This window comes from Thalassophryne amazonica, chromosome 21, assembly GCF_902500255.1.
Source record: "Thalassophryne amazonica chromosome 21, fThaAma1.1, whole genome shotgun sequence".
In the NCBI taxonomy this organism is placed as follows: Eukaryota; Metazoa; Chordata; class Actinopteri; order Batrachoidiformes; family Batrachoididae; genus Thalassophryne; species Thalassophryne amazonica.
This window is the reverse complement of record NC_047123.1, coordinates 23,039,635-23,053,672: the sequence shown is the minus strand read 5'-3', so window position 1 is coordinate 23,053,672 and position 14,038 is coordinate 23,039,635. Positions and strand designations below refer to the sequence as shown.

General features: G+C 37.0%; 8 non-coding genes and 4 pseudogenes across 8 annotated transcripts; 7 read left to right on the top strand and 5 right to left on the bottom strand.

Annotated features, from left to right (window-relative positions):
• Positions 1 to 285: 285 nt before the first annotated feature.
• Positions 286 to 447, bottom strand: LOC117503670 (annotated as a pseudogene).
• Positions 448 to 811: 364 nt separating this feature from the next.
• On the top strand, positions 812 to 1,002 carry LOC117503640. The gene has a single exon (XR_004558602.1). It is a non-coding gene; the product is annotated as a U2 spliceosomal RNA (small nuclear RNA).
• Positions 1,003 to 2,818: 1,816 nt separating this feature from the next.
• LOC117503664 lies at positions 2,819 to 3,009 on the top strand. Its single transcript, XR_004558625.1, has one exon. It is a non-coding gene; the product is annotated as a U2 spliceosomal RNA (small nuclear RNA).
• A 590-nt stretch (positions 3,010 to 3,599) lies between these two features.
• LOC117503637 lies at positions 3,600 to 3,790 on the bottom strand. Its single transcript, XR_004558599.1, has one exon. It is a non-coding gene; the product is annotated as a U2 spliceosomal RNA (small nuclear RNA).
• Positions 3,791 to 5,636: 1,846 nt separating this feature from the next.
• On the top strand, positions 5,637 to 5,827 carry LOC117503663. Its single transcript, XR_004558624.1, has one exon. It is a non-coding gene; the product is annotated as a U2 spliceosomal RNA (small nuclear RNA).
• A 590-nt stretch (positions 5,828 to 6,417) lies between these two features.
• Positions 6,418 to 6,579, bottom strand: LOC117503669 (annotated as a pseudogene).
• Positions 6,580 to 6,944: 365 nt separating this feature from the next.
• Positions 6,945 to 7,135, top strand: LOC117503643. Its single transcript, XR_004558605.1, has one exon. It is a non-coding gene; the product is annotated as a U2 spliceosomal RNA (small nuclear RNA).
• A 1,827-nt stretch (positions 7,136 to 8,962) lies between these two features.
• LOC117503658 lies at positions 8,963 to 9,153 on the top strand. Its single transcript, XR_004558619.1, has one exon. It is a non-coding gene; the product is annotated as a U2 spliceosomal RNA (small nuclear RNA).
• A 587-nt stretch (positions 9,154 to 9,740) lies between these two features.
• On the bottom strand, positions 9,741 to 9,902 carry LOC117503668 (annotated as a pseudogene).
• A 365-nt stretch (positions 9,903 to 10,267) lies between these two features.
• Positions 10,268 to 10,458, top strand: LOC117503642. The gene has a single exon (XR_004558604.1). It is a non-coding gene; the product is annotated as a U2 spliceosomal RNA (small nuclear RNA).
• A 1,803-nt stretch (positions 10,459 to 12,261) lies between these two features.
• LOC117503667 lies at positions 12,262 to 12,442 on the top strand (annotated as a pseudogene).
• A 604-nt stretch (positions 12,443 to 13,046) lies between these two features.
• LOC117503645 lies at positions 13,047 to 13,237 on the bottom strand. The gene has a single exon (XR_004558607.1). It is a non-coding gene; the product is annotated as a U2 spliceosomal RNA (small nuclear RNA).
• Positions 13,238 to 14,038: the final 801 nt, after the last annotated feature.

Below are 14,038 nucleotides of genomic sequence, written 5' to 3'. Positions count from 1 at the left end.
TGTTCTTGTGTCATCCATATATTTTGAATTATATTATGTACTAAAATCACGCACGCACGCTTTTAATACATAGATGATTTACCGCCCCCTGCTGCATTGGCGTGTGATTCCAGAATGCAAGTAGTGTCCATTGTTCTGTGTTGTTAGCTAATATATGTAGCTTCTCTGGACTCACACCATTCCAACTCACTACAGAAACTTCACAATTTGTTTACACTTGAAAAATGATATTTCTCTATTTTATGTGTAACTCTGTAATACTAATAGTGCTTTCTTTAAACAATTCGGGGGTGCACCGTTCCTGGAGATACTGCAATACCAGGTCGATGCGTGGAGTGGACGGAGCAAGCTCCTATTCCATCTCCCTGCTCCAAAAATCAAAAGTAACAGTTGCATACCTTTTCCTGTGGTCGTGGTGAACATTGTGGCGGAGAGTGCTGGAGGAATGTCCAAAAATTGTTGAAAACATTTGTAGATAGCTTCGGGTGCCTTTTCAGAACAAAAACGAGAAAGAATGTCATGTTTTGAGCACAGCCAATCACGCTACTTTGCCGGTGTTCAAGGAGATAGCTGACTGGACTGCGACGTATCACGTGATCCATCTCATGAATTCATTATTGTGATATTTCTTTTATATACACGATCAATTCGTTCATTTTGTTTATTTGTTTTGTTTTTAATTAGCGATTTACTTTATAAACCTTGCCTTTACGCATCACTACATATGCTGTTCGTGTTTTATTAAATTGGGAAACCATAAGTGAAACTGACAGCAGAGACGAGGACTCCGTCGCCCGTCGCACGGTTTGGTATCGCTTCTCGGCCTTTTGGCTAAGATCAAGTGTAGTATCTGTTCTTATCAGTTTAATATCTGATACGTCCCCTATCCGGGGACCATATATTAAATTGATTTTTAGAACAGGGAGATGGAATAGGAGCTTGCTCCGTCCACTCCACGCATCGACCTGGTATTGCAGTATCTCCAGGAACGGTGCACCCCCGATTTGTTTAAAGAAAGCACTATTAGTATTACGGAGTTACACATAAAATAGAGAGATATCATTTTTAAAGTGTAAACAAATTGTGAAGTTTCTGTAGTGAGTTGGAATGGTGTGAAAACAAATAAACAAAATGAACGAATTGATCGTGTATATAAAGAAATATCACAATAATGAATTCATGAGATGGATCACGTGATACGTCGCAGTCCAGTCAGCTATCTCCTTGAACACCGGCAAAGTAGCGTGATTGGCTGTGCTCAAAACATGACATTCTTTCTCGTTTTTGTTCTGAAAAGGCACCCGAAGCTATCTACAAATGTTTTCAACAATTTTTGGACATTCCTCCAGCACTCTCCGCCACAATGTTCACCACGACCACAGGAAAAGGTGTGCAACTGTTACTTTTCCCATTCCAATTTGTACTACTTTCCTAAACGTACAACTTTTTCAATCGATATGCATATATTATGACGATATATCGCAATACACGCTATGTATTCGTGATAATCTGGGAATGTACATAAGAGACATTCTGTATATATTCTTTCTGACTAATATTAGCACATTCCTTGTTCAATTTTTGTAGCAGTTACATTGTATAATGTTAGCGGAGTACTATGGTTTACATGTTCTGTAACCGACCATCCCTGGTTCTCAAGACCAGGCACCTAAGTGGCTACTCTTCTATTCTACTCTTCCTTTTTTAGATATTTAGATATACCTTAGTATACACTAGTACAGCTCTACCTTAGAACTGGAATATATTATAGAAGACACACCTTACTGAATTTTCATGTAACACTTAGGTAACCAGTTTAATTTCAGCAAAATCAGTGTGTATTTGAGCAAGGCATTTATCTTCCAATTGTTCAATCCCAAATTGATTTTACCCTATGTTACACCCAACAGGAAGCTGCACAGTGAGATGGGAGAACAAATCCACGTACTGTATCATCACTGTTTTTGGGCTGGCCATCTGAATCTACTTTTGTTCATGTAATCAAAGTGTGTTGTTATATTAAACAGAATTCAATTGAAGTTACCAGGCATACTTTGTTTTATTTACACACAACAGTGCACATGTGCAGCTTTTACATCAAGTAGTAAATAATGAAGAAAAAAAAAACATCAAGATGTTCAACAAGTTTTCCCCATTTTCAACAAGTAGCATGTAGTTTATCAAAGTATTAATAAGTGTGACAGTCTAACTTATTTATATATATATATGTGTGTGTGTTGTGTAAAGGCACAGTTTTTTAAGGCAGAGACTTCATAGCCATTAAACAGCTACGGAAAGCAACACTCTCTGTTGCCGGTAATCAATTCACCCTATTGAGGTTTCAAATCCCGCAAGATCTCAGAGAGCTGACTTTCACTGCAAGATGTATATATATATAAAATCATTATTATAATGGTTTAACAGCTATGGAGAGCAGTGCTCTCGGCTATGAAGCCACTTTCTTTTTTAAAATGAACTAGATGTTTCATGACTTCAATGAGAACATTTGTTTTGGCTGTTATATATCAGTAGTTTAAGAATGTATGGAGTCCATTCAGTTCATCAAAATCCATCATTACAGAATTTCATAACATCTCATTTTTGCAAAATTCATAAATGTCCAGAGTGCAAATACAAAGCTACTTTCCAGAGAAAGGAGTGGAAGGAAATCAGTGATCCATGGGCATTTAATTGAGTAGGGTGTCTCTGCAGAACCGGAGGGTTATTGTTTTAGTATGCTGGACGAAAAGGCATAGAGAAACCATAAATGAAATTGACAGCAGAGAGGAGGACACCGTCGCCTGTAACTCATTCTGATGTCGCTTCTTGGTCTTTTGGCTAAGATCAAGTGTAGTATCTGTTCTTATCAGTTTAATATCTGATACATTCGCTATCCGGGGACCATATATTAAATTGATTTTTGGAGTAGGGAGATGGAATAGGAGCTTGCTCCGTCCACTCCACGCATCGACCTGATATTGCAGTATTTCCACGAACGGTGCTCCCCCAAATAAGTTAAAAGAAAATTGCAGCACAATTGGTACTACAAAACAGCACATAAAGTAGTGCTCATAAAATACGGAGCTATATTTTCAAGTGTAAAAAAATTGTGAAAAGTTTCTGTAGTGCGTTGGAATGTTTTCGGAACCTTAAACCTCAACAGTTTTTACAACTCAACCCTTTTATTCCTGTTAATTACGCAATTATTTAAAGACGTTAGTTTACTGTTTAATGTATTTTTAAATTCTGTAGGTCCTTGTTATCATGTACACACTATTATTATTTCATTTTTACTTCTAAATTGTCAATTTTCATGTTCTTGTGTCATCCATATATTTTTAATTATATTATGTACTAAAATCACGCACGCATGCTTTTAATACATAGATGATTTACCGCCCCCTGCTGCATTGGCGTGTGATTCCAGAATGCAAGTAGTGTCCATTGTTCTGTGTTGTTAGCTAATATATGTAGCTTCTCTGGACTCACACCATTCCAACTCACTACAGAAACTTCACAATTTGTTTACACTTGAAAAATGATATTTCTCTATTATATGTGTAACTCTGTAATACTAATAGTGCTTTCTTTAAACAATTCGGGGGTGCACCGTTCCTGGAGATACTGCAATACCAGGTCGATGCGTGGAGTGGACGGAGCAAGCCCCTATTCCATCTCCCTGCTCCAAAAATCAATTTAATATATGGTCCCCGGATAGGGGACGTATCAGATATTAAACTGATAAGAACAGATACTACACTTGATCTTAGCCAAAAGGCCGAGAAGCGATACCAAACCGTGCGACGGGCGACGGAGTCCTCGTCTCTGCTGTCAGTTTCACTTATGGTTTCCCAATTTAATAAAACACGAACAAGCATATGTAGTGATGCGTAAAGGCAAGGTTTATAAAGTAAATCGCTAATTAAAAACAAAACAAATAAACAAAATGAACGAATTGATCGTGTATATAAAAGAAATATCACAATAATGAATTCATGAGATGGATCACGTGATACGTCGCAGTCCAGTCAGCTATCTCCTTGAACACCGGCAAAGTAGCGTGATTGGCTGTGCTCAAAACATGACATTCTTTCTCGTTTTTGTTCTGAAAAGGCACCCGAAGCTATCTACAAATGTTTTCAACAATTTTTGGACATTCCTCCAGCACCCTCCGCCACAATGTTCACCACGACCACAGGAAAAGGTGTGCAACTGTTACTTTTCCCATTCCAATTTGTACTACTTTCCTAAACGTACAACTTTTTCAATCGATATGCATATATTATGACGATATATCGCAATACACGCTATGTATTCGTGATAATCTGGGAATGTACATAAGAGACATTCTGTATATATTCTTTCTGACTAATATTAGCACATTCCTTGTTCAATTTTTGTAGCAGTTACATTGTATAATGTTAGCGGAGTACTATGGTTTACATGTTCTGTAACCGACCATCCCTGGTTCTCAAGACCAGGCACCTAAGTGGCTACTCTTCTATTCTACTCTTCCTTTTTTAGATATTTAGATATACCTTAGTATACACTAGTACAGTTCTACCTTAGAACTGGAATATATTATAGAAGACACACCTTACTGAATTTTCATGTAACACTTAGGTAACCAGTTTAATTTCAGCAAATATCAGTGTGTATTTGAGCAAGGCATTTATCTTCCAATTGTTCAATCCCAAATTGATTTTACCCTATGTTACACCCAACAGGAAGCTGCACAGTGAGATGGGAGAACAAATCCACGTACTGTATCATCACTGTTTTGGGGCTGGCCATCTGAATCTACTTTTGTTCATGTAATCAAAGTGTGTTGTTATATTAAACAGAATTCAATTGAAGTTACCAGGCATACTTTGTTTTATTTACACACAACAGTGCACATGTGCAGCTTTTACATCAAGTAGTAAATAATGAAGAAAAAAAAAACATCAAGATGTTCAACAAGTTTTCCCCATTTTCAACAAGTAGCATGTAGTTTATCAAAGTATTAATAAGTGTGACAGTCTAACTTATTTATATATATATATGTGTGTGTGTTGTGTAAAGGCACAGTTTTTTAAGGCAGAGACTTCATAGCCATTAAACAGCTACGGAAAGCAACACTCTCTGTTGCCGGTAATCAATTCACCCTATTGAGGTTTCAAATCCCGCAAGATCTCAGAGAGCTGACTTTCACTGCAAGATGTATATATATATAAAATCATTATTATAATGGTTTAACAGCTATGGAGAGCAGTGCTCTCGGCTATGAAGCCACTTTCTTTTTTAAAATGAACTAGATGTTTCATGACTTCAATGAGAACATTTGTTTTGGCTGTTATATATCAGTAGTTTAAGAATGTATGGAGTCCATTCAGTTCATCAAAATCCATCATTACAGAATTTCATAACATCTCATTTTTGCAAAATTCATAAATGTCCAGAGTGCAAATACAAAGCTACTTTCCAGAGAAAGGAGTGGAAGGAAATCAGTGATCCATGGGCATTTTAATTGAGTAGGGTGTCTCTGCAGAACCGGAGGGTTATTGTTTTAGTATGCTGGACGAAAAGGCATAGAGAAACCATAAATGAAATTGACAGCAGAGAGGAGGACACCGTCGCCTGTAACTCATTCTGATGTCGCTTCTTGGCCTTTTGGCTAAGATCAAGTGAAGTATCTGTTCTTATCAGTTTAATATCTGATACATTCTCTATCCGGGGGCCATATATTAAATTGATTTTTGGAGTAGGGAGATGGAATAGGAGCTTGCTCCGTCCACTCCACGCATCGACCTGATATTGCAGTATTTCCACGAACGGTGCTCCCCCGAGTAAGTTAAAAGAAAATTGCAGCACAATTGGTACTACAAAACAGCACATAAAGTAGTGCTCATAAATACGGAGCTATATTTTCAAGTGTAAAAAAATTGTGAAAAGTTTCTGTAGTGCGTTGGAATGTTTTCGGAACCTTAAACCTCAACAGTTTTTACAACTCAACCCTTTTATTCCTGTTAATTACGCAATTATTTAAAGACGTTAGTTTACTGTTTTAATGTATTTTTAAATTCTGTAGGTCCTTGTTATCATGTACACACTATTATTATTTCATTTTTACTTCTAAATTGTCAATTTTCATGTTCTTGTGTCATCCATATATTTTTAATTATATTATGTACTAAAATCACGCACGCACGCTTTTAATACATAGATGATTTACCGCCCCCTGCTGCATTGGCGTGTGATTCCAGAATGCAAGTAGTGTCCATTGTTCTGTGTTGTTAGCTAATATATGTAGCTTCTCTGGACTCACACCATTCCAACTCACTACAGAAACTTCACAATTTGTTTACACTTGAAAAATGATATTTCTCTATTTTATGTGTAACTCTGTAATACTAATAGTGCTTTCTTTAAACAATTCGGGGGTGCACCGTTCCTGGAGATACTGCAATACCAGGTCGATGCGTGGAGTGGACGGAGCAAGCTCCTATTCCATCTCCCTGCTCCAAAAATCAAAAGTAACAGTTGCATACCTTTTCCTGTGGTCGTGGTGAACATTGTGGCGGAGAGTGCTGGAGGAATGTCCAAAAATTGTTGAAAACATTTGTAGATAGCTTCGGGTGCCTTTTCAGAACAAAAACGAGAAAGAATGTCATGTTTTGAGCACAGCCAATCACGCTACTTTGCCGGTGTTCAAGGAGATAGCTGACTGGACTGCGACGTATCACGTGATCCATCTCATGAATTCATTATTGTGATATTTCTTTTATATACACGATCAATTCGTTCATTTTGTTTATTTGTTTTGTTTTTAATTAGCGATTTACTTTATAAACCTTGCCTTTACGCATCACTACATATGCTTGTTCGTGTTTTATTAAATTGGGAAACCATAAGTGAAACTGACAGCAGAGACGAGGACTCCGTCGCCCGTCGCACGGTTTGGTATCGCTTCTCGGCCTTTTGGCTAAGATCAAGTGTAGTATCTGTTCTTATCAGTTTAATATCTGATACGTCCCCTATCCGGGGACCATATATTAAATTGATTTTTAGAACAGGGAGATGGAATAGGGGCTTGCTCCGTCCACTCCACGCATCGACCTGGTATTGCAGTATCTCCAGGAACGGTGCACCCCCGATTTGTTTAAAGAAAGCACTATTATAGCACTATTAGTATTACAGAGTTACACATAAATAGAGAGATATCATTTTTAAAGTGTAAACAAATTGTGAAGTTTCTGTAGTGAGTTGGAATGGTGTGAAAACAAAACAAACAAAATTAACGAATTGATCGTGTATATAAAAGAAATATCACAATAATGAATTCATGAGATGGATCACGTGATACGTCGCAGTCCAGTCAGCTATCTCCTTGAACACCGGCAAAGTAGCGTGATTGGCTGTGCTCAAAACATGACATTCTTTCTCGTTTTTGTTCTGAAAAGGCACCCGAAGCTATCTACAAATGTTTTCAACAATTTTGGACATTCCTCCAGCACTCTCCGCCACAATGTTCACCACGACCACAGGAAAAGGTGTGCAACTGTTACTTTTCCCATTCCAATTTGTACTACTTTCCTAAACGTACAACTTTTTCAATCGATATGCATATATTATGACGATATATCGCAATACACGCTAGGTATTCGTGATAATCTGGGAATGTACATAAGAGACATTCTGTATATATTCTTTCTGACTAATATTAGCACATTCCTTGTTCAATTTTTGTAGCAGTTACATTGTATAATGTTAGCGGAAGTACTATGGTTTACATGTTCTGTAACCGACCATCCCTGGTTCTCAAGACCAGGCACCTAAGTGGCTACTCTTCTATTCTACTCTTCCTTTTTTAGATATTTAGATATACCTTAGTATACACTAGTACAGTTCTACCTTAGAACTGGAATATATTATAGAAGACACACCTTACTGAATTTTCATGTAACACTTAGGTAACCAGTTTAATTTCAGCAAAATCAGTGTGTATTTGAGCAAGGCATTTATCTTCCAATTGTTCAATCCCAAATTGATTTTACCCTATGTTACACCCAACAGGAAGCTGCACAGTGAGATGGGAGAACAAATCCACGTACTGTATCATCACTGTTTTTGGGCTGGCCATCTGAATCTACTTTTGTTCATGTAATCAAAGTGTGTTGTTATATTAAACAGAATTCAATTGAAGTTACCAGGCATACTTTGTTTTATTTACACACAACAGTGCACATGTGCAGCTTTTACATCAAGTAGTAAATAATGAAGAAAAAAAAACATCAAGATGTTCAACAAGTTTTCCCCATTTTCAACAAGTAGCATGTAGTTTATCAAAGTATTAATAAGTGTGACAGTCTAACTTATTTATATATATATATGTGTGTGTGTTGTGTAAAGGCACAGTTTTTTAAGGCAGAGACTTCATAGCCATTAAACAGCTACGGAAAGCAACACTCTCTGTTGCCGGTAATCAATTCACCCTATTGAGGTTTCAAATCCCGCAAGATCTCAGAGAGCTGACTTTCACTGCAAGATGTATATATATATAAAATCATTATTATAATGGTTTAACAGCTATGGAGAGCAGTGCTCTCGGCTATGAAGCCACTTTCTTTTTAAAATGAACTAGATGTTTCATGACTTCAATGAGAACATTTGTTTTGGCTGTTATATATCAGTAGTTTAAGAATGTATGGAGTCCATTCAGTTCATCAAAATCCATCATTACAGAATTTCATAACATCTCATTTTTGCAAAATTCATAAATGTCCAGAGTGCAAATACAAAGCTACTTTCCAGAGAAAGGAGTGGAAGGAAATCAGTGATCCATGGGCATTTTAATTGAGTAGGGTGTCTCTGCAGAACCGGAGGGTTATTGTTTTAGTATGCTGGACGAAAAGGCATAGAGAAACCATAAATGAAATTGACAGCAGAGAGGAGGACACCGTCGCCTGTAACTCATTCTGATGTCGCTTCTTGGCTTTTTGGCTAAGATCAAGTGTAGTATCTGTTCTTATCAGTTTAATATCTGATACATTCTCTATCCGGGGACCATATATTAAATTGATTTTTGGAGTAGGGAGATGGAATAGGAGCTTGCTCCGTCCACTCCACGCATCGACCTGATATTGCAGTATTTCCACGCACGGTGCTCCCCCGAATAAGTTAAAAGAAAATTGCAGCACAATTGGTACTACAAAACAGCACATAAGTAGTGCTCATAAAATACGGAGCTATATTTTCAAGTGTAAAAAATTGTGAAAAGTTTCTGTAGTGCGTTGGAATGTTTTCGGAACCTTAAACCTCAACAGTTTTTACAACTCAACCCTTTTATTCCTGTTAATTACGCAATTATTTAAAGACGTTAGTTTACTGTTTAATGTATTTTAAATTCTGTAGGTCCTTGTTATCATGTACACACTATTATTATTTCATTTTTACTTCTAAATTGTCAATTTTCATGTTCTTGTGTCATCCATATATTTTGAATTATATTATGTACTAAAATCACGCACGCACGCTTTTAATACATAGATGATTTACCGCCCCCTGCTGCATTGGCGTGTGATTCCAGAATGCAAGTAGTGTCCATTGTTCTGTGTTGTTAGCTAATATATGTAGCTTCTCTGGACTCACACCATTCCAACTCACTACAGAAACTTCACAATTTGTTTACACTTGAAAAATGATATTTCTCTATTTTATGTGTAACTCTGTAATACTAATAGTGCTTTCTTTAAACAATTCGGGGGTGCACCGTTCCTGGAGATACTGCAATACCAGGTCGATGCGTGGAGTGGACGGAGCAAGCTCCTATTCCATCTCCCTGCTCCAAAAATCAAAAGTAACAGTTGCATACCTTTTCCTGTGGTCGTGGTGAACATTGTGGCGGAGAGTGCTGGAGGAATGTCCAAAAATTGTTGAAAACATTTGTAGATAGCTTCGGGTGCCTTTTCAGAACAAAAACGAGAAAGAATGTCATGTTTTGAGCACAGCCAATCACGCTACTTTGCCGGTGTTCAAGGAGATAGCTGACTGGACTGCGACGTATCACGTGATCCATCTCATGAATTCATTATTGTGATATTTCTTTTATATACACGATCAATTCGTTCATTTTGTTTATTTGTTTTGTTTTTAATTAGCGATTTACTTTATAAACCTTGCCTTTACGCATCACTACATATGCTTGTTCGTGTTTTATTAAATTGGGAAACCATAAGTGAAACTGACAGCAGAGACGAGGACTCCGTCGCCCGTCGCACGGTTTGGTATCGCTTCTCGGCCTTTTGGCTAAGATCAAGTGTAGTATCTGTTCTTATCAGTTTAATATCTGATACGTCCCCTATCCGGGGACCATATATTAAATTGATTTTTAGAACAGGGAGATGGAATAGGGGCTTGCTCCGTCCACTCCACGCATCGACCTGGTATTGCAGTATCTCCAGGAACGGTGCACCCCCGATTTGTTTAAAGAAAGCACTATTATAGCACTATTAGTATTACAGAGTTACACATAAAATAGAGAGATATCATTTTTAAAGTGTAAACAAATTGTGAAGTTTCTGTAGTGAGTTGGAATGGTGTGAAAACAAAACAAACAAAATTAACGAATTGATCGTGTATATAAAAGAAATATCACAATAATGAATTCATGAGATGGATCACGTGATACGTCGCAGTCCAGTCAGCTATCTCCTTGAACACCGGCAAAGTAGCGTGATTGGCTGTGCTCAAAACATGACATTCTTTCTCGTTTTTGTTCTGAAAAGGCACCCGAAGCTATCTACAAATGTTTTCAACAATTTTTGGACATTCCTCCAGCACTCTCCGCCACAATGTTCACCACGACCACAGGAAAAGGTGTGCAACTGTTACTTTTCCCATTCCAATTTGTACTACTTTCCTAAACGTACAACTTTTTCAATCGATATGCATATATTATGACGATATATCGCAATACACGCTAGGTATTCGTGATAATCTGGGAATGTACATAAGAGACATTCTGTATATATTCTTTCTGACTAATATTAGCACATTCCTTGTTCAATTTTTGTAGCAGTTACATTGTATAATATTAGCGGAGTACTATGGTTTACATGTTCTGTAACCGACCATCCCTGGTTCTCAAGACCAGGCACCTAAGTGGCTACTCTTCTATTCTACTCTTCCTTTTTTAGATATTTAGATATACCTTAGTATACACTAGTACAGTTCTACCTTAGAACTGGAATATATTATAGAAGACACACCTTACTGAATTTTCATGTAACACTTAGGTAACCAGTTTAATTTCAGCAAAATCAGTGTGTATTTGAGCAAGGCATTTATCTTCCAATTGTTCAATCCCAAATTGATTTTACCCTATGTTACACCCAACAGGAAGCTGCACAGTGAGATGGGAGAACAAATCCACGTACTGTATCATCACTGTTTTTGGGCTGGCCATCTGAATCTACTTTTGTTCATGTAATCAAAGTGTGTTGTTATATTAAACAGAATTCAATTGAAGTTACCAGGCATACTTTGTTTTATTTACACACAACAGTGCACATGTGCAGCTTTTACATCAAGTAGTAAATAATGAAGAAAAAAAAAACATCAAGATGTTCAACAAGTTTTCCCCATTTTCAACAAGTAGCATGTAGTTTATCAAAGTATTAATAAGTGTGACAGTCTAACTTATTTATATATATATATGTGTGTGTGTTGTGTAAAGGCACAGTTTTTTAAGGCAGAGACTTCATAGCCATTAAACAGCTACGGAAAGCAACACTCTCTGTTGCCGGTAATCAATTCACCCTATTGAGGTTTCAAATCCCGCAAGATCTCAGAGAGCTGACTTTCACTGCAAGATGTATATATATATAAAATCATTATTATAATGGTTTAACAGCTATGGAGAGCAGTGCTCTCGGCTATGAAGCCACTTTCTTTTTTAAAATGAACTAGATGTTTCATGACTTCAATGAGAACATTTGTTTTGGCTGTTATATATCAGTAGTTTAAGAATGTATGGAGTCCATTCAGTTCATCAAAATCCATCATTACAGAATTTCATAACATCTCATTTTTGCAAAATTCATAAATGTCCAGAGTGCAAATACAAAGCTACTTTCCAGAGAAAGGAGTGGAAGGAAATCAGTGATCCATGGGCATTTTAATTGAGTAGGGTGTCTCTGCAGAACCGGAGGGTTATTGTTTTAGTATGCTGGACGAAAAGGCATAGAGAAACCATAAATGAAATTGACAGCAGAGAGGAGGACACCGTCGCCTGTAACTCATTCTGATATCGCTTCTTATCAGTTTAATATCTGATACGTTTCCTATCCGGGGACCATATATTAAATTGATTTTTGGAGTAGGGAGATGGAATAGGAGCTTGCTCCGTCCACTCCACGCATCGACCTGATATTGCAATATCTCCAGGAACGGTGCTCCCCCAAATAAGTTAAAAGAAAATTGCAGCACAATTGGTACTGCAAAATAGCACATAAAGTAGTGCTCATAAAATACGGAGCTATATTTTTAAGTGTAAAAAAATTGTGAAAAGCTTCTGTAGTGCGTTGGAATGTTTTCAGAACCTTAAACCTCAACAGTTTTTACAACTCAACCCTTTTATTCCTGTTAATTACGCAGTTATTTCAAGACGTTAGTTTACTGTTTTAATGTATTTTTAAATTCTGTAGGTCCTTGTTATCATGTACACACTATTATTTCATTTTTACTTCTAAATTGTCAATTGATTTTTCATGTTCTTATGTCATCCATATATTTTTAATTATATTATGTACTAAAATCACGCACGCACGCTTTTAATACATAGATAATTTACCGCCCCCTGCTGCATTGGCGTGTGATTCCAGAATGCAAATAGTGTCCATCGTTCTGTGTTGTTAGCTAATATATGTAGCTTCTCTGGATTCACACCATTCCAACTCACTACAGAAACTCAACAATTTGTTTACACTTGAAAAATAATATCTCTCTATTTTATGTTTAACTCTGTAACACTAACAGTGCTATAACAGTGTTTTCTTTAAACAATGCGGGGGTGCACCGCTCCTGGAGATACTGCAATACCAGGTCGATGCGTGGAGTGGACGGAGCAAGCCCCTATTCCATCTCCCTGTTCCAAAAATCAATTTAATATATGGTCCCCGGATAGGAGACGTATCAGATATTAAACTGATAAGAACAGATACTACACTTGATCTTAGCCAAAAGGCCGAGAAGCGATAGCAAACCGTGCGACGGGCGACGGAGTCCTCGTCTCTGCTGTCAGTTTCACTTATGGTTTCCCAATTTAATAAAACACGAACAAGCATATGTAGTGATGCGTAAAGGCAAGGTTTATAAAGTAAATCGCTAATTAAAAACAAAACAAATAAACAAAATGAACGAATTGATCGTGTATATAAAAGAAATATCACAATAATGAATTCATGAGATGGATCACGTGATACGTCGCAGTCCAGTCAGCTATCTCCTTGAACACCGGCAACGTCGAGTGATTGGCTGTGCTCAAAACATGACATTCTTTCTTCTTTTTGTTCTGAAAAGGTTCCCAAAGCTATCGACAGACGTGTATTTTCTTCATCTAAAAATCTTTTCCTCCTTTGAGGTGACTGTTGATACAAATCTGAAAAGGCACCCGAAGCTATCTACAAATGTTTTCAACAATTTTTTGGACATTCCTCCAGCACTCTCCACCACAATGTTCACCACGATCACAGGAAAAGGTGTGCAACTGTTAGTTTTCCCAATCCAATTTGTACTACTTTACTAAACGTCCAACTTTTTCATTCGATATGCATATATTATGACGATATATCGCAATACACGCTATGTATTCGCTATAATCGGTGAATATACATTAGAGACATTCTGTATATATTCGTTCTGACTAATATTAGCACTTTCCTTGTTCATTCTTTTTGTAGCAGTTACATTATATAATGTAACACCGTGTATTATTATCATTACATATTACTATCCAATGTGATTTTAAGCATTAAAACTTTTTAAAATGTTCAATTCA